General features: G+C 32.9%; 2 long non-coding RNA genes across 2 annotated transcripts; both read right to left on the minus strand.

Annotated features, from left to right (window-relative positions):
• Positions 1 to 643: 643 nt before the first annotated feature.
• On the minus strand, positions 644 to 5,913 carry LOC127728829 (uncharacterized). Its single transcript, XR_007994391.1, has 3 exons — positions 5,814 to 5,913; positions 4,612 to 4,728; positions 644 to 736 (listed from the first exon to the last, which is right to left on the minus strand). It is a non-coding gene; the product is annotated as an uncharacterized LOC127728829 (long non-coding RNA).
• A 5,496-nt stretch (positions 5,914 to 11,409) lies between these two features.
• LOC127728830 (uncharacterized) lies at positions 11,410 to 17,801 on the minus strand. The gene is made up of 3 exons (XR_007994392.1): positions 17,631 to 17,801; positions 13,206 to 13,457; positions 11,410 to 11,918 (listed from the first exon to the last, which is right to left on the minus strand). It is a non-coding gene; the product is annotated as an uncharacterized LOC127728830 (long non-coding RNA).
• Positions 17,802 to 20,290: the final 2,489 nt, after the last annotated feature.

Here is a 20,290-nt window from a genome sequence, read left to right on the forward strand (position 1 = left end):
TAAAAAAAATGTATAATGCTTGAAAATACGAGCCAGGATAAAAGTTTGTTGTGTCGTCCACTTTACACGAATGAGAGGTACCAAATTAGACTTATCACCGGGGTTGTACTTACATGAGCAACACGACGGGTACCATATGTGGACCAAGATCTGCTAACCCTTCCGGAGCATCTGAGATCACCCCCCGTTTTTGATCTTCGTGTTGCTCAGTCTTTGTGTTTTGTGTACTGTTGTTTGTCTTTTGGTCTTTTCTTTTTTGCCATGGCGTTGTCAGTTTATTTTCGACTTATGAGTTTGAATGTCCCTGTTGTATCTATCGCCTCTCTTTTAAACTTATCGAAATACACGTAACATTTAATGTTCCGGCAACGTTCATATATTATATATATATATATACACACTATAAAGACAATCAAAGTTCTGTTAGAAATGTTGTTTGCTATTCTCTGTGATGTTTTGGCTAGGTATGACATCACTGGTTCGCAATGTGGATCAGATTTCTTCGTTTTTAAAACCACTTATATTATTGTATGTTGATAACATATGTGTTTTTTTCTACCATATAAAATTAAAGGTTTTACTGGAAAAGAAATATATGTGATAGATGCTAAAGAAAATACAAAACCAATATGTTCTTCTTATTTTACAGATGAAATCTGGAGCAATAAATAATTCTTGATTTTGTTTTCCTTGTTTTGACATCATCCTTGCCCCAATCCAGGATTGTCCGGAAAAGCTATATGAAAAGAATTGTTTGTTTTTAAATGATGTTTAAATTTTGTTGTTGTACATATATCAACAAACAAACAAATACAACAATATATTAAAAACCAAAAATACTAGCAGTCCTGGACATAGCAACATCTCATAACCTGAAAATACATGAAAGTCAAAGCTTTAACCTTGCTAAAACTGTCTATAAGAAATAGTGAATGATAAATATTCAAATTAATGATTCAATATACCTGATACTGATTTCAGTACGAAAACTATGTTGACTGATGATGTATATAGTATATTTATCTCTTTATTGTACGTAACTAATGGCTGATGGTAACATTTTGTCGTTTTCCAGAACCACACTATTTCCGCTTTGACAATTTTGATAAGTCATCTGAACTTTTGCAACATTTTATAACTTACTTATTTAAGTTAGCGAATACATTATCTTTTAACTAAAATTTAAGAACGATGACAAATTAAGTGAAATCTCAAATCTTGTAAAAGATTAAATACTCTTTATATAGCTTTTGAAACATATAATATGATTTGAAGGAGCTTAATTGAAAGTTGCTTTACCAACGCACCTGTGTTCAGAGAGCAGTCAAAAGTCAAAATCTGAACTAGGATAATTCATAAAAAAAATAAGGAGAAGTCTATAAAAACTGATAATATCAAACGTTATCAATCAACTTCATATGACCGGGCCCGAGTTGGTGGTATTACATCTTACATAGTATATCCGAATTATTTTTTCCTATACATACTTTATTTCCTGCCATGTTATTTATCCTATATCTCGATGTACCCCGTGGTTGTCTTAATGTTTGCATTGTTTTTGCACTCTTCAGTGTGATTGTCGGGCTGAATTATGACCGTACATGTTTGATTTTCTTGCCAGATTTATAATTTTATTGGTATTACTCCATGGCTTTGTTCTTCAATTCACAGTTGTGGCGTGATCGTCAGTTTGGAAAAAAATCCGCACTTACCAGTCTTTCTTAAACTTGCAGTGAGGCGAGAGTTTTTTTGTTACGTGTTGAAAGCCTCGCTGTGACTTTCAAATGAAGAACAGCAATAAAAGCGCTATTCCTTCTTTTTTTGTGTCATGGATGAATACCTCATATCCTTTCTTTTCTATTATAAGACATCAAGCGCAGGTTACTTGCAATTTCACATTTCGTTGTGCAGTAAACGGAGAAATCTTGTCAAAACCCTTTTTGACGTATGTTTAAAGAAAGTAATCATAAACATGTGTACTTAAGTTCATTCAAGACTACATTAACCAAAAACTGTAACTTGTTAAGTATGGGACAGATGAACGGACGGACACACAAACCAGAAGATATAAGGCCCCCTCCCGCACAATCAAAATCAACACAGAAGTCAAACATGGTGATTCAGGAGGAATTATTGGATTGCCAACTCTATTTATAGTTAATCTGACTGAAAGAAACAGTTTAAGCACCAAATCATGAAAAATGATATTCAAGTCCATTCCACATTTTACAGCATGCCTTACATTACTTTAAGCATTTCCAGATTATGAAGGCAACACAACAAGATTCTTTAGATGGCAGTTAACTATCATTCTAAAATCTTTTTGACAATATATGTACTAGAATATATCTCTAAGTTGACTGTTTGTCTATTTCTCATGTATGCATTAAGTTAAATTATGTCCCCTTACATAATCATTTTACCTTTATTGTGCTTTTCATTGTCAGAAAATCAAAACAATTAATGACATTTGCATGGAAACTGAATAAACTATTTAATCTTGCTGATAAAATCATAATTACATTCTTTGTAAAAAAAATGTCTTGTCAGTGTAAAGAAACCCCTATTGCTATCTCTATTTCAGTCAAATATGAGGGCTAAATGAATAAGTAAGGACCCCCTTAACCACTTGCTGGTTCCAAAAAAGCTCATACTGGTGTCATGTTACCACAGAACTACAAATTAAACCTAAAGAAAACTAGTAAAGCTGTACTTGTGTGGAAAAAAATAAGAAATTATGCAATTTATTTATTTCGGTGAAAATAATAGGATGTACAGGCAAATAAAATATGTCGCGTCTCAAATTCCAGTGGTTGCACATGTGTCAGACACTGCGAAAAGTTATAGCGAGCATTTATAATTAAAAATGTATTGCAAGTTACATAAAAATAATGAAGTTCTACTTTCTAGGTAAATTTTTACTTTATTACCCACAGATCAGGCAAAATTTGCTGAATCAGCAATTTTCACTCCCAGGGGTGGAATTTAAGGTCTGTTTTTATCATAGTTGCCCTTAATCAACTTTTTATTGATAAACTTACAAATTGCATAGGTAAAAAAAATCCTTCATTGATTTAGTGTAAACATGTATATCCCCCTTAAGGTGGCACGGTAGTATTTCCTGGCCCATAAGGGATAATGATAGCCTTTTTAGAATTTTCACCACTTTCTAACACTGCTAAAAATTCTACATTCACAGTTAACTAAAGTACTTTCATTTTACTATTCAGAAATGAATTTGAATATGTATCATGACCGTTTACTTTTTTTGCTATCTTTAAGAATCTAAGGCCACTAGTGCTTTTAGGTCTTTTATCGTGCAGTGAATACAAAATTTAAAAAAATTCTCAAAAATTCATTTTCATCTGTATGTAAAATTATTTCATATTTTTCTACACCTGATTCATCCCTCAGTTTGGGAAAGTATGTTCAGTTGATACTGTATTTTTTGTCCAATCATAATGTTCAGATACATTGACTTAAGTAGGGTAGACAAAAGAGCAACCTAAATTCTGGAATGCAAATACTACCGTGCTACCATAAGATACGCCTGAAGTTAACTATATACCGCAATTTTAACTGGTTTATGAATATGTTTAGTATTCATATCACAAAGGTATAAGAAGAAAACTAGCACTACTGCTATATCCAAAACTTGTTTAACCACGAGTGATTTAGAAATTTTAACATATGTTGCAAACATACATATCTATTATTTCTTCCCTTCTGTTGTTCTTCTAATGGACGTTAAATTTAATTTCCATTATTTTATCTTGTCTTGCTGGGTAACATTCTCTTTCAGTTTTATATGTTTTTCTGATTTGATTTCTTAATCGATTTAAATGATTTGAGATTTGAACATCGGAAAACTACTGTTGCCATAATTTGTTATCTAATTGGCGTAGACATGTTTTTATTGATATTGTGTTTAGTGATATAGATATAATATAAAGCTTTAACATTTTTGAAATGTTTAAAAACAGTCAAAAAAAAAGACGCATGCATACATTTCATGTGTGACATTCTTTTAATTATTTAACTTTTCCCCTGTTTTCATATTTAAACAGAAACATGACTTCCGATAGTTCTTTTTACAACTATCGCACTTGACAGAACCCAAAGCAATGTGTTAATTGTTGTTATAGTCCCATTCATAATGAGGCATTCAACAAAGAGCGAAAGGTCACTTCTCAAAGTGCAAGATGGTACTGCCACCGGTTTAGGCGGACTTATTTACTCCTTTGTTTGGAGGCACAAATCCAATATTACTTGTAGTTTAGATTGGCAGTACGTATTACATTAAGGTCTCAAGTCAAGTTGTATTTATAAAAGCAAGAACACACAAAAAAGAGAAATAAGTGGAGATATTTAATAACAATTATTAATGAATCATTAACACAAAAAAAGAAGGAAAAAGGGGGGGGAGGGGGGGGGGGGGCAACGCAAAAGCGCCTGAGTCCTAAATACTTTCAGTAGGCTACACTTGTGAAATGACGATTAACACAGATTTGAGATTAGATTACCAAATTATAACGAACAAAGACATCTAACAAATATACATTTTGCATTGCATTTCGTACTATTGATAATTCCGAAATAATATATACGTACTTGTACTATATGGTACGCATTTCAAATGACTTGTATCTTCCCATCTATAACCACTATCACATTCACAAGTCTGAGTATCAGTTTGGTATGTTGCATATGTAGGACATATATCAGCGGCTGGAATCATAAGTCAGCTTTTATTTGTAAAAATATGATTCAAATGTGAAGAAAGTCTAATGACGATTTTGGCAACAAATTAAGGAGGCAGCAGCCTAGTGCAAATATATTTCTAAAAATTCCAACAACGTACAGTATGCAACAATATTATCATGACAAACTCTTATTACCCAAGTTTTTTCATATGTATACATGGTATGCAATGCTTATTGATATTTTACAAAACTATTTAAAGCTCAGTGTTTCAAAATATCATTAAAGCACAATAATCGAATGATATGAAAACGAGAAAAAAATAAAACGCTTAATTTTCTACTTGAAAAATATGTAAAAATAAAAGAGGAGTACAGAAAAGTATGTAATAAAAGAGGAGAACAAAAATATATTTGAAACAATAAAAGAGAGTACACAAAACATAAATATCCAATGCAAAATGCAAAATGCACTAATGATAATAAATCTTTTAAATGCAGAAATATGGTGGTCGTACTTGGTGTCTAATTTTTCACTGATCCGAAGTTAACAACTAAGTACTATGGTAAGGTTTTAAGTGGTCAATTGCAACATGCGGAGTATGTGCAAACTCTTGGTAGTTAGGATTTGGGCAAACTTTTCGTAAGTGGTGTATTGGTAATCTATATCATGTGGGGTATAAATACACTATTGGTCAGATGTAAATGTTCTGCTATACAAATGATAAAGAAATCCTGATCCATTTCACAAAGCCGTCGTATCACTAACACTTACATCATTTATAAGATCATCCCCCGGTTTTTTGGTGGGGTTCGTGTTGCTAAGTCTTTAGTTTTCTATGATGTGTTTAGTGTACTGTTGTTTGTCTTTAAGTCTTTTTTGGTTTTTTGCCATGGCATTGTCAGATTATTTTCTACTTATAAGTTTGAATGCCCCTTTGGTATCTTTCGCCTCTCTATTATAACTTAGTTCTTGTTTCTTATATTTAAATAAAGCCCAAGTAAAACTTGCAGTTTTAAAAATATTTTTACATTATTAGTGAAAGGAAATTTTCAACTCACAACAGATACATTTAACTTTATCATTAACTATAAATACATGCCAGTACTTACTGTCAAATACACACATCATATTTTGTGCTAGAAAAAGTATAAGAAATACATATACTTGAATTTTAACACATTTCATCTTAGCTAACTTATGTACACGTACTGTTTGGTGTACTTATTCAACTTCCTCAATAACATGTTTTTTATTGTATCGTTTTACAAAGTACATATCAAGGTGAACATATTGTAAAGTATGTGTTCGATCCAGCTGTAGAGGACCATGGGATTTCAGATTAAAAAAGAATTACTATTCAAATTTATAATGATAATCTATATGTATGAAACAATTAGTTGATATGTTTTTCAAAAATATACAATTATTTTGAGCAATCGAACAAACATTTATATGATGTTTTGTATCTGCTTTACGGTCACGTAATCAAATAGTAAAGCAAATGTGGTTATCTTTTTTGACATTTCCGTAGTTTTGCATGTTTTCTGTTATAAGACTGCGACGTATTACCTTGAACGTTCTAGAATAATTAAACGCACATTGTTTAGTATACCGTGTGACTATTCAGTACCTTAACAAGGATTACGCATATTCTCTTCAGCTATATTGACATATATCTTTTTTATTAGTCAAAAAAGTAAAACAAAAATACCGAGCTCCAAGGTACCTTCAAAAAGGGGATGTTCATAAAAAATAACAAAATCAAACGTGAGACTTTATCAACCAGCGGAACAAATGGAAAAAAAACCCGTCATATTCCTGACTTGGTACAGACATTTTCCGAAGAAAATGGTAGGTTAAACCTGGTTGTATATTTCGCAAAACCATCCACTTGTATGGCAGTTGTTTATAGTTCCGTTTTATTGACAAATTGGGTGAGCAACCTAAACAGACATAATAGGTTACTGTGACAATAATTGGGTTCCAGCAGCCAAAACTGTGTAAACATACAGCATAGATATACAACACAACTAACATATAAACACAATTATTTTTAACACACTGGGAATGCTACATGCATATATCTTCAGCAATGCTAATTGATGTAGTAATTTTAAACAAAATGTATCGAAGGTTTTCTCAATATGATCAAGCATACTTTGAAAAAAGAGTTTTTATATTGATAAAATTTAAATCTGCATACTTTTATAGAAAAAAAGTAGAATGTCAGGAATGTTAAATTTCTATACTTACAAACAAATATATCGAGGGAAAAAACTCATAATCAAATAATCACATCATATCAACAGTAGCGTTGACATAACCATTAATTAATTTCTACAATAATGGGTTTAAAACATAAATATTAATCGACATATATTAAAATGCTATTCTAAAAATCACAAAGTTATTGGAATATTAGATCATAAAATTAGATATATCCTACAAATATACGTACAATTCGTTCTTCTAAAATGGCATCTACACTAGTAATTTATGGGGCCCTTTATAGCTTGCTGTTCGGTGTGAGCCAAGGCTCCGTGTTGAAGACCGTACTTTGACCTATAATGGTTTACTTTTTTAAATTTTGACTTGAATGGAGAGTTGTCTCATTGGCACTCATACCACATCTTCTTATATCTATTGAAAACAAATTGAGTAATCTTTGAATTATTTTTTTTTATATCTACGGAAAAAGAATCATTGTCCTTCTTTGACGTAAGTACTTTACAGAAAAATGAGATAAAATAGTACCGTTCATGTTTACAACTTCAACTGAAGACAATAACGACTTAACTGATGGCTGCGTCCGAAAAACACAATGTTCCTGCTTTGTTTTCGCTTCCTTAATCAACAAGAAACCTTATAAATGTCGTTTTATCTGCATACACTCAAATTAATGTTAAACACATATTCTGGAGTATGAAAAACTATTTGGAAGTCTACGGTAAGTTATGCCTCTTTGAACACAACTAGACACATGAACATTATAAAACGCTTTGAAAATTCGAAAGTTATACATTGCATTAAACTTGATATTTTATAATACATAAAACCTGAGACATCCCATTGTGAGGCTAATTTATGGGTATCACCAAAAAACACTACATTCAATGACAGTAAACGCAGTTCATCGACCTTTCGCCTCTCTTCTTCATCAAACGTTTTACGCGAAATGAACAAAATTAAGTTTTAGTATAATAATGAAGGTCTCTTGTCCTCTTCGTCAATTGAAAATAAACAACAAACAAATTGATCATTTATCGATGCGATTGATACAATAATACTAAACGATTTGATTGCCAGTAAACTGATTGGTTGTTATTTCAATGGAAAATATTCCATTCATATTTAGACCAAGAACAAGTTTTACATTAAAATCAATTATGTAGATTCTGACTGTTCTTCTTCAGTAAACGATGGAAGACGGTTTGAATGTCGCTGCTTGAAATGGAAAGGATAAGCTATCCTAAACTCAGAAATGTTTCTTAAATGGTTGTACCCATTCAAGCCGTTCGTGACTGTGTATTATACATCCCACACTTATTGAAGTGCGCAATCCAGTTTCAGCAAGGGAATTACAGTCAGACGGAGAAATCAGAAGAGCAAATGAGGGATAAACGTTAATCAAACACCAATCCAGCACCTAAATAAAACCCAAAAGTTGATCATGGGGACCTATAGTTGTTAACTTCTATGTCATTTGGTCTCTGGTGGAGAGTTGTCTCTTTGGCAATCATACTACATCTTCTTATTTTTATACACTACTAATAAAGACACTGTATTCAACATTGATTTCTCTATATCCAACACAACAACTGCTTAAAACTTTAGGAGCTAAAGGTACATTTCCTATTATTCTGAAAGAAATAATCAACAAAGCTTTCCTCCATTAAAATGATACCATACGCTATAAATTTATTGTTTTGTGTGTGATATGATTCGACATATTTTGTTAAAAATGAGCCCGGAAATAAACATGCTACACCGAAGAACAAGTGATCAGTATGCTGGAGTTTCTCATTGACAACATATTTGTTGAATTTGGAGGTACAATTTTCCAGCAGGTTGTCGGTGTTCCTATTGGAACTAACTGTGCACCTCTCCTGGCCGACCTTTTCTTATTTTCATATGAGTCGGAGTTCCTTCAGAAATTGTTAAAAACAAGAAGTTCAAAGAATCTAGATTATTTGATTTCATATTCTGATTGGGTCCCATTAATATATCCTCTTGAACTACAGATTAAAGAAACCACAGATACAGTTTCCTCCGCATCATTTCTAGATATTTACCTCGAATTTGACAACAGCGGTCATCTCAATACTAGAATCTATGACAAACGAGACGATTTCAATTTTGAAATTATAAATTTCCTCACCTTAGCAGCAATATACCAACTTCACCCGCGCATGAAGAATACATTTGTTTGCTCAGACACCGATGACGTTTTATAAAGTCTGAGTAGCAGCTGCAAGCTCTTGAATATCGTATGCGTTGAGAAATGTATTCTTCATGCGCGGGTGAAGTCGGTATATTGCTGCTAAGGTGAGGAAATTTATAATTTCAAAATTGAAATCGTCTCGTTTGTCATAGGTTCTGTCAAAGAATGTCTCGTTCTTTCTCTAAAAAAGTTCATCGGAAAGTACCAAGACCTAATAGATAAATATTCAGTGTTTACTTCACAAATGATACAAGATGATCTTGAGTTATATATTCTAGGTGCTTTATTCTACTTTAGTTCTCCCGTTATCTGTCTTAGTGCTATAATTTCGTTTGGTCGTATGGCTTTTGACGTGACTTAGTATTTATACATCTTTCTGGTTTTTGACGTTTTAACTTTGGACATTCCTAGTGTAGGTGGATCTTGAGGTGCGATTTCGGACACAAAGGGTTTTGTTAGGCGTTGATTCTATTTTGTTTACCCTTTTATTTACATTTACTAGTACTCAATTTGTACTTTATCGAGAAAGTGTGTATACCATGTACGGTATGTACTATCACGACAAAAACAGTTTTTGTTGACATCATTGTTAGATTAATTTGTATGTTTTTTTTAATTTTTTTAGTCAGTTGTGTTGTATGCCTGTGATGCATGTTTACCCAGTTTTGGCTGCTGGATCCCAGTTATTGTCACATTAACCTATTATGTCTGTTTGGGTTGCTCACCCAATTTGTCAATATAGTTGAAACTATAACCAACTGTCATACAAGCGGAGGTTTAGTTAGCTATAAAATCCGGTTTAAACCACAATTTTCTTCGGAAAATGTCTCGTACCAAGTCAGAAATATAGCCGTTGTGTTTCACTTGTTTCGTTGATTGATAGCGTTTGGTTTTGTCATTTTTTATTGACTTCCTCTTTTTGAATTTGCCTTGGAGTTCGGTATTTTTGTTAAATGTTTTATATTAAACATTTTCCTTCGACTGAAATTAAAAGCATACAATGGTTTTAATGGAAGGTAAGATGTTTAGTTTATTAACTTTTTGACAATTTTCTGGTCGACATGGCACGACAGATTAAATTAATTTGTCTAGTATTGAGGACCGTGTGTTGAAATGTCTCTCCTTGTTTTGTCTGTTGTTGCGTTCTTGTCTCATTTAAGCAACCATATCCGGTGGCGATGGTTTATTTGAAATTTTATCATCGACTGCTTTGTTTGCACAAAAAGTTTTCCGGGGTGTAAGCGACATTTAAAATGTTCCCAAAAAAATTCCAGAGGTCAAAACATGTGATGCAAGTCAAATCTAAATAAGTAAGTCATTCAAGCACCAATTTTCAAAAATGAATGATAATATATATTAAGAGCGTACGATACAGTTACAGGGGATGTAATGACGTTGCTAACGTAAATTGTTATTTTTCGCGACGTCAAACTGCGACATTTCGGGAAAAGATGCATTTTCCGAGTGATTTTAATCCATAGCTTGAAAACGAGTCCATGTACCCCTTCTTTTTAAAATTATATTTGACTTGATACTATATGAAGATTATTTATTCCAATTTTTGTGAAAAAAAGCACCGATGAATATTTTTTTTTTTAAATTAGATAAATATACAGCAAAAAATGCCGGTGTTTTCTAAAATCTGAAAATTAGATAAAAATGAATTATTTTTAATTAATTGGTACACAAGTGGATACTTTTGTAAAGAAGATATTCCAAATCGTTTTACAAAATTCCGCTTGTGTTTATTTTTTGAAACAAAAAAGTTAAGTAAAAGGATAGAAATGTCCAAGAAACCGAAATTTTAGGTATATGTCAAAACTTTCGACCCCATTTAACTCTAAATTTAGCACATAAAGGTATATTTTTTTATAGATATAAGAAGATGTGGTATGAGTGCAAATGAGACAACTCTCCATTCAAGTCAAAATTTGTAAAAGTAAACCATTATAGGTCAAAGTACGGCCTTCAACACGGAGCCTTGGCTCAAACCGAACAGCAAGATATAAAGGGCCCCATAAAAGACTAGTGTAAAACCATTCAAACAGGAAAACCAACGGTCTAATATATATAAAAAAAGAGAAACGAGAAACATGTACGAACCACATCAACAAACGTTAACCACTGAACATTAGGTTCCTGACTTAGGACAGGTGCAAACAAATGCAGCTGGATTAAACGTTTTAATAGGCGCCAACCTTCACCCTACCTGAAACAATAGTGTAACATCACAACATAGAAAGACACACTATAAAATATCAATTGAAAATGGCTTTATTCAATCAAAAGACATATTAACAAAAACAAGTGAACATACACTGAACGAATAGACGTACATGTACAACATATTTGAATTGACCAGTTGAAAAATAGCTTGTATGCAAATTTTCGGAAAAAATTTCCGTGGGATCGAAACTGTATCCTATGCCCTTAACATCATCGAGGGTATTATGAGCATTGCCTCATTTAACTTTTATTTGCATGTGTTCTGCTATGTTTCGTTGTGTTTTCTCTCAATTGAAATATCTATCACGTTTCTCTGTTTTTACCAATTATTATATGATGTCTTGGTGATCATTATGTTGATAACGATATAAGAGCTTTAAAAAAAAAGAAAGGATAGGGGACTATATTAATTCTACGGCTGATTAATATATATGTTTTCGAAATATTGATTGTCATTTTCATTTCAATAGATAGTACAAAATAAATGTGCATAATTGTAGACATGATTATTCTCTCTATCCATCCAATCCAGGTAGGTCAAAAACACCTATAGAAATAAAATAAAATATTAGTGGTTTTGGACTTTTTAATTCCTTTAAGTTTGTGTGCATATCAGAACAAATGTATGATCGTCATTGAGACAAATATCTACAAATATCCACCATAACTAAGTGCAAAGTGAAGGACGTGAATAACAACAGATCACAATAAAGCTGATATAGCGATACTTTTACTTTGTTTCTTGCTCAATCACGGTTTTTTTCGTTTTGGCAATACAATTAGTCACCGGAACGCTTACAGTTGATAAACGGAAACTTTTTCTTAATACTGACATTTTCAAAACTGCATAATTGATTGATAGTTGTTGTTGTTTTTGTCGCCACTTTCGGCACTTTAAGCAATATTGCCTCTATCGTGGCGGCTAGTTTTATTTGTGGAGGAAGCCGTAGTATCTCGAGAGATATTCGACAGAAAATTTGGCAATCATAGTTAATTCAGATTGGAGTCGACTGCACCTGCCACGTGCGGTATCCAGTGTTAACAGGCTAGTGATACAGTAGATAAACTACTTAGACTACTCGCCCACTCGTCACTCGCCCACTCGACAAGGTTAGCGTCTTCTGCTATACATGCATGCATGATAAGTCGATATTCAAACTCAAAATTTGGATTGTGTGAAGTTCATTCTTTATGGAAGCGAACTATAGTTAGTTTCAAAAACACCCGAGTTCATCCTGATTTTAATTGTGATTAATTGTGATTAAATTTTTATTTAATGTTTTTGTTTTGACATTCGTATCGTATTCCTCGTTCTTCTTAAGGTTTTACGAAGCCAACAGAAAGTTTTAAGTGAAAAATGAAAAAATGCTGAGATATATAGTAAATATTATGTGTACTATAACAATTTTTTTCGTTATAAAAGACAAAAAACACAGAACAGAACAAACTTGAAACATTTACTGGAGAATAATTTAATTTTGGATGTAACACGTCTTCTGATTGGCTGAAAGTGTTTTTTCTATCAGCTCATAGACATAATTTTGTCATGTGACCGTGACGTCATCAACTTTTTTTCATGATTTACTCCTTAAAAATGGAATTTAGAATTAGATTATAAGGAATGACTGTAATATTTTTTTCTGTCTATTCGAAATAACCTCTAAAATGTGGTGCACTCTTTTAGGTATTTCATTGTAGCCATTCCTTTAAACATGCATTTATATATACTTTTACATGAATTGTAAAATTTTGAATTTGATTTTTTACCATGACCTTTAACCTACTTTATGTGCTCTTATACAAGAAGAGACAATGGTCTTAATAAATATCTTACCGTCGTCATATTTGAAACACTCTATACGATTATCTGTCAAGATGAATTCTTTAAAACCATTATTACACTGGCATATTTTCTTTTCTTCATTGTATACAGAGTTTTTGTCAAAACATTTACAACTTTCAGTAGCTTCATCATAGTCCATCCCCGTTGGACATGTACCACTTTCCCGTTTATCCTCTGACGAAAGCGAGGACCTTAGCAAATGAACAATTTTCTCCTCTATAGTTCTCTGCTTAATCTTTCTATCTATAAGAAAAAAATACACTTAATTGAACCACTCGAGTTGATGATAGAAGCAAATATGACCAAATGCATTTACATTTATGCTTTTACTACAATACCATAGAAGTCTACAAAACACTAGTATAAACACAACACAGAATTCTAAATGAAAGTATTTAGTGTTTGAAAATTCCTTTAACTTGATTCACTACCAGATTCAAGCTGGCAGCCACTTTAAGCAGCCAATCAAAATAGCAGCCAATTTTTTCCAGCAGCCAGTTTTGAATATATGTATAAAAACCAAAAAAACTATTTGAGACTCAAACGTTCCAAAAATCTCAAAATCTTAGTTAAATATAATTTAACAGCGGAATTCGACAGTTTCACTGCTTATATTGATTCTCAAAGCATTTCAATCCGTTTTAAATACCAATAATGATAGCAGCCACTTTTTTTCGGAGGACACTGTTTGTTTAATAAATAAATGTACAATATACAATTTAAAATCGGGTTTTTTACGTTCTTTATCTCGTTTCTGATTCGTTATGATCAGGAGGTACAGAAACAATATAGGAATAGAAAATAAAAAAGAAACCAAAGTACAACTTCCATTGTTAATAATAGATTTAAGTAAGTTGTGAGGAATCGTGTTATGTATATATAACTCCAACCAATTTGGACTGAATAAAAAATATGCAATGCACGATAGAAAAATTACATACATGTTTTCCATATACCTTTCATCCTCAAATATCCAGTATTTTAGTTGAAACCATTTTTAAGGTTCATGTGGACCCTTCGTCTAAAATGGCTGCATTTTCACCTCAAAATTTACTCTGAGTACAGACAAACCTGTGCATCTGGAAAAGTTTTAAGGCATAGCATGCCCTAGATAAATGAAATTCAAATATATTTTATGTTTTAGAAAATTAAAAACTTAACCGGATTTTGCAGTGCACTTTTTTTTCATTCCTCCAGAAGGTGCCAAAATAAACTAAGTTGGGAAAGAGGTTTGAGAACTTCCCCACAAGTAATAATTGAAGTGAACTGTTTTGATTGACATGGACAATAGATGGACAATAGATACCTGACAATAATTGGTGATTTAAACTGTGTACCTGAGTGGACCATATCAAGTGAAACTCCACTGTTTGTTAATTTTATCATCTTCTGCAGGGACGAAAAAAAGTGCACTGCTAAATCCAGTTAAGTTTTAAATTTTCTAAAACATACAATGCATTAGAAGTTTATTTATCTAGGGCATGCTATGCCTTAAAACTTTTCCAGATGCGCAGGTTTGTCTGTACTCAGAGTAAATTTGAGGTGAAAATGCAGCCATTTTAGCCAAAGGGTCCACATGAACCTTAATATCAATTTCTGTATATATCAAATGAAAACATTTCGATATACATGTAACGGTTAATTATCTCTTTTTTAATGTGAACAAGTATTTTTCACAAAGATCCTACGTGGACTATTTTGTACGGCATGCATCATTACCAATTCATTAATTCTAAACTGAAATTTTGATTGTCAAATGTGCCAGTACAAATAATTGACATATAACTAAAACTGTGGTGTCCAGACGGGCCCGGATCCCAGAAAAATATTTTAGTGGCGAATAGCCTCGGTCAACACCTTTGAAATGAGCTAGGTCTGGTTCGGAACTTTGGAAAATAGTCCACGTAGGATCTTTGTGAAAAATACTTGTTCACATTAATAAGAGATAACCATTACATGTATATTGAAATGTTTTCACTTGATATATACATACATATATATTAAAAATGGTTTCAACTAAAATACTGGATATTTGAGGATGCCGAGTATATGGAAAGCATGTATGTAATTTTTCTATCGTGCATTGCATCTTTTTCATTCAGTCCAAATTGGTTGGAATTATATATATATCACACGATTCCTCACAACTAACTTAAATCTATTATCAACAATGGAAGTTGTACTTTGATATCTTATCTATTTTCTATTCCTACATTGTTATTCTACCTCCTTATCATAAGGAATCAGAAACGAGAAAAAGAACGAAAAAAAAACGATTTTAAATTGTAAATTGAACATTTTTTTATTAAACAAACAGTGTCCTCCGAAAAAAAGTGGCTGCTATCATTATTGGTATTTAAAACGGATTGAAATGCTTTGAGAATCAGTACAAGCAGTGAAATTGTCGAATTCCGCTGTTAAATTCTATTAAACTAGATTTTGAGATTTTTGGAACGTTTGAGTCTCACACAGTTTTTGGTTTTTAGACATATCATCAAAATTGGCTGCTGGAAAACAGTGGCTGCTATCTTGATTGGCTGCTAAAAGTGGCTGCCAGCTTGAGTCTGGTTGATTCACTGGATATATAAATATGACATCGATTATGACGTGTGTGTGTGTATAGGATAAAAGAGGGACGAAAGATACCAGAGGGACAGTCAAACTCACAGATCGAAAACAAACTGACAACGCCATGATCAAAAATAAAAAGACAAACAGACAAACAATAGTACAGATGACACAACATAGAAAACTAAAGACTAAGCAACACGAACCCCACCAAAAACTTTGGGTGATCTCAGGTGCTCCGGAAGGGTAAGCAGATCCTGCTCTACATGTGGCACCCGTCGTGTTGCTTATGTTATTACAAATCCGGTAAATAGTCTAATTCGGTAGGTCACATTCGTGAAAAGGGAAGGGTATTGTAGTTACGACATAAGGAACATATCCGATATCATCTGTGAAACGGTTATTCCATAACGGTCAACCAACTCGTGATGGCGAGTCTGGTTGATTCACTGGATATATAAATAGGATAAACTGCATAGGATAAACTGCATTGGGTACACAAGAGACCAAACGTCTGGGACCCAAAAACATAGATGTTGAGGCATAAAACCAAAAGTGCTTAAACTGAAAAAAAAATTAAGCTAAAACTACTTAAAGTTAAATTTGCGTGAGGGAGTTGCAACCTAGTTTAATTACAGTTATATAATTAATGTGACCTCGAATTTTACAGACAAGATGTATCATTTAATTAATGCCAACAGTGAAGTGTTTGTTACAGGAAAGATGGTACCCTAAGAAAGTTACAATTTGTCTATAGGGGTACCTAACCATTGATATAAATACACAAGCCACATGACACAACTCGCTACACGTTTACGACGCCTATTAACACTGAGGTGAAATTAATGCAAGATGTCGATGGTATCATATCGTTGTGCATTGAAAACCATTATAGATGCGGGTTAAAATCAGTAAACTATTACTACAATGGGTAGCGAAATCTGACAGATACTGCACACATCAGTATAACCGTTTGTTGCATGTGTCATAAAAGGCATTACAATTCCTCTGACTACTACATTTCATATTCTAAAACAATTTATTTTTATTGACAGCATTTAACTAAAATTGTTATTCGTAGTCAAACTGGAACCCGAACTATACACCTTATCGCTATTCCCGCTTGACCCGAGAATCTGTCCCGCTCGAACTTTTGACGTCATACAACAAACACTTTTCCATTGTGGCGTCAGACATTTTCTATTATGACGTCAAAATTTTACGGGAACTTGTGTGATGTCCAGTAATGGCGGACAAATAGCGATAAGGTGTATTGCTGGAACTTAGCATCATGTTTACTCAATTTTCAACTTTTAACTGGAACAGTTTTACTCCAACTCGAATATTAACTTATATGTACTTGAAGCTCATTTCAAACTCTAACGCGATGCTTAGTCAAACTCGTGTTTTATATGTCTTTTGGATTAAAAATAACGAAAAAAAATCACCAACCAATTAAGGTCCTGCTTGTTCGTCACTTTAATATGTTAATATTGTTTAAGTACTTTTTTTAACTTTATGAATAAGACATTTCGACCTATTTTGAACCACAAATGACGGAGTCTGTTCTTGTATTGTGTAAAAATATGCATTGGGCAACTGACAATATTTCCAGTTAAATTTTGAAACTGAGGATAATTTTCGCATAAAACAGTATAACCGTGATAATTGTTTTTTGCACAATAACTATATTATAATTATGATACATGCACATGTGTTATCTCAACATGTTTCTTACAATAGTCACACACTCAGGAATGTTATCATAGTTTACATAGCAGCTTACAAATAAGTCAACAAATGAACATGAAAATGAATTGTGCCGTACCAACAAAAACAAAAACTTACCCAAAGCATATTCATACGAAATATGGCATCCTGTGATACACAAAAATAAGATGAATGAACTACTTTGCATTTTCCCTTTAAAATAGCTACAGTATTTCGTTGTGGGTAAAGATGAACAAGTATTTGTAAGTGGACTATAATGTGCTTTTATATATACTTCGGTTTCCTCAGTGTTCATTTATGCAGTGTATGCACTAAACTGATTCATAAAAGAAACAGGTATTTAATTTTATTGCATCTTTGTTAAAACGGAAAAGGAATTAAAGTTATTAAAATGTCAAAGAATTTGAATAACACAATTTTAATGTTATCGATAAATCATTGAATAAGCTTCATTAATAAGTGCACATTATTAAATTCATTGGACATGGGAACTGATAGTTAAAAACTGTAGTCTACAAAATAGCGAATTGCACCATTATGTTGCCACTACATACGTGTATACACCTTTTATCATACCTGAACGCATACGTAAAATTTGCAAATAATCCCCTAAATTAATACATTAGTTTTTGGACCTAATTTGTTTCTCTAGCCTATAACATCTGTCACAGACTACGACACATAGGAACGCTAATCCGATGGCGGCCTAACTACTCAGAAATAATTGCGATTTTTTTTTTAATGCGAACAATTCGAAAGTATCACGATCGCAATTATAAAAACTCACATTCATAATTTCAGTAATGATTTTCCTTCACCTAGTTTTTGCATTTGCATTAATCAGATCAATCAGTGATTCACAATAGTAAATGCACTCATTAATTTCTGAATTTACAGTATTAGATTAAAGCTTAAAATTCAGAAGATAGCAGACCAGAATATTCCGAAATATTTTTCGGAATTCTAAGTATTTTTACCCAAGGAATATACTACCTTAGATGTATTTAGCAAAACCATTCGAAATTTGGGGTATGTAATGCTCAACTTCGTTTTTTATTTGGCCGTTTTAACTTGTTTAATTCGGGCGTCATTTATAAGCAACACGACGGGTGCCACATGTGGAGCAGGATCTGCTTACCCTTCCGGAGCACCTGAGATCACCCCCAGTTTTTGGTGGGGTTCGTGTTGCTTAGTCGTTGGTTTTCTATGTTGTGTCATCTGTACTATTATTTGTCTGTTTGTCTTTTTATTTTTGGCCATGGCGTTGTCAGTTTGTTTTCTATCTATGAGTTTGACTGTCCCTCTGGTATCTTTCGTCCCTCTTTTAAAAGTCTGTTGTAGACGAAACGAACGTCTGGCGAAAAAAGTTAAGGCCTGGTATCTATGATGGGTTTCTTTCCATATCTAGTACACAGTGCCCGCTATTGACCTCATTCTAACGGTTCGTTGACGGTTGTATAAATTTAGTTACGTTATTTCTCACCTAATGCGACAACTAAATAAGTATATAGATTTCTTAGATCGCCTGACCTTGGCCTCATTTCATAGATTAGTGACCAACGATAGCTTTTCATGGTTTTGTTCAATTGAAATGAGGCAGTTATAATTGGTGTATGGAAAGATTGTAAGGTGTACATGTCCACCTAGCAGGGTTCATCTAGCCTTGATTTTTTTCATAGATCAGTGATAAGGTTAGGTTTATGTAATACATTTATTATAATAAAGACTTTCAACATTGAATTCAATCACTTCCAGTAAAGCAAGAAAGACATTTCGTTGTGTGCTCTCTAAAGCTTACTTGGAAAAGTTATATTTCGATAAGTTATATATATAGTGATGTTAATAGATAATGTTGTAATTCTAGGGACTATTATGTATCTAGGACTTGCCAATGTTTTTAATAATGTATAATTAATGGTATTGAGAAAGGAAAATTCTTATGAATCATTAATGCAGGTACGTTTATGTGAACAAGAACTTTAAGTGAAGGCACGACAATAAAATCAGAGTAGTCAGACATACAAAGTAGTCGGACATACAAAGTAGTCAGACATACAAAGTAGTCGGACATACAAAGTAGTCAGACATACAAAATGTTCTCAAATTGATACTAATTCAAGAGTTCCAAGTGGTTGAGTTGAAGTCATTCCTTCGAAAATGTAACAGACGCCATCACGATTTGGTTGAACGAATGGAATATCTGTTTACAAATGACGACGGTTATGTTTTAATTGTTGTAACCACAATCCCGTCCTTTTTCCTCGAATCTGACTTATCAATCGTTTGTACTTGCATGAGCAACATGACGTGTGCGTCATGTGGAACATAATCTGCTTACCCTCCCGGCTTTCGGTAGGGTTCGTGTTGCTCAGTCCTGTGTTTGGAGACTATTGTTTGTCTTTGATCGGTATTTTGCCATGTCATTGTTAGTTTGTTATCGATTTATGAGTTCGAATATCCCTTTGGCATTTTCTGCCTCTATTTTATAGTGAGGTTTTTTGAAAGTCGAGGAATATTATCAAGGAATCGTACACATAACATCTAAAATGAATACCTAAATACGAAATAAGAATTACGCTTTTCATTTAAAGAACTGCTAATGTAAGGACTAAATTATTTTTACATTTACATTGGATGTTACATGTAAGGTTGGCTAGTGGCTTTGGGTGGACTATATCATCTTTACTTTTCTATTGGATGGTGTATGTAAGGCTGGCTAGTTGAACTGTGTGGACTATATCAAATTTACATCGGCATTGAATTTTAAATGAAAGGTT

This window comes from Mytilus californianus, unplaced genomic scaffold (genome assembly GCF_021869535.1).
Source record: "Mytilus californianus isolate M0D057914Y unplaced genomic scaffold, xbMytCali1.0.p SCAF_2, whole genome shotgun sequence".
Taxonomy (NCBI): Eukaryota; Metazoa; Mollusca; class Bivalvia; order Mytilida; family Mytilidae; genus Mytilus; species Mytilus californianus.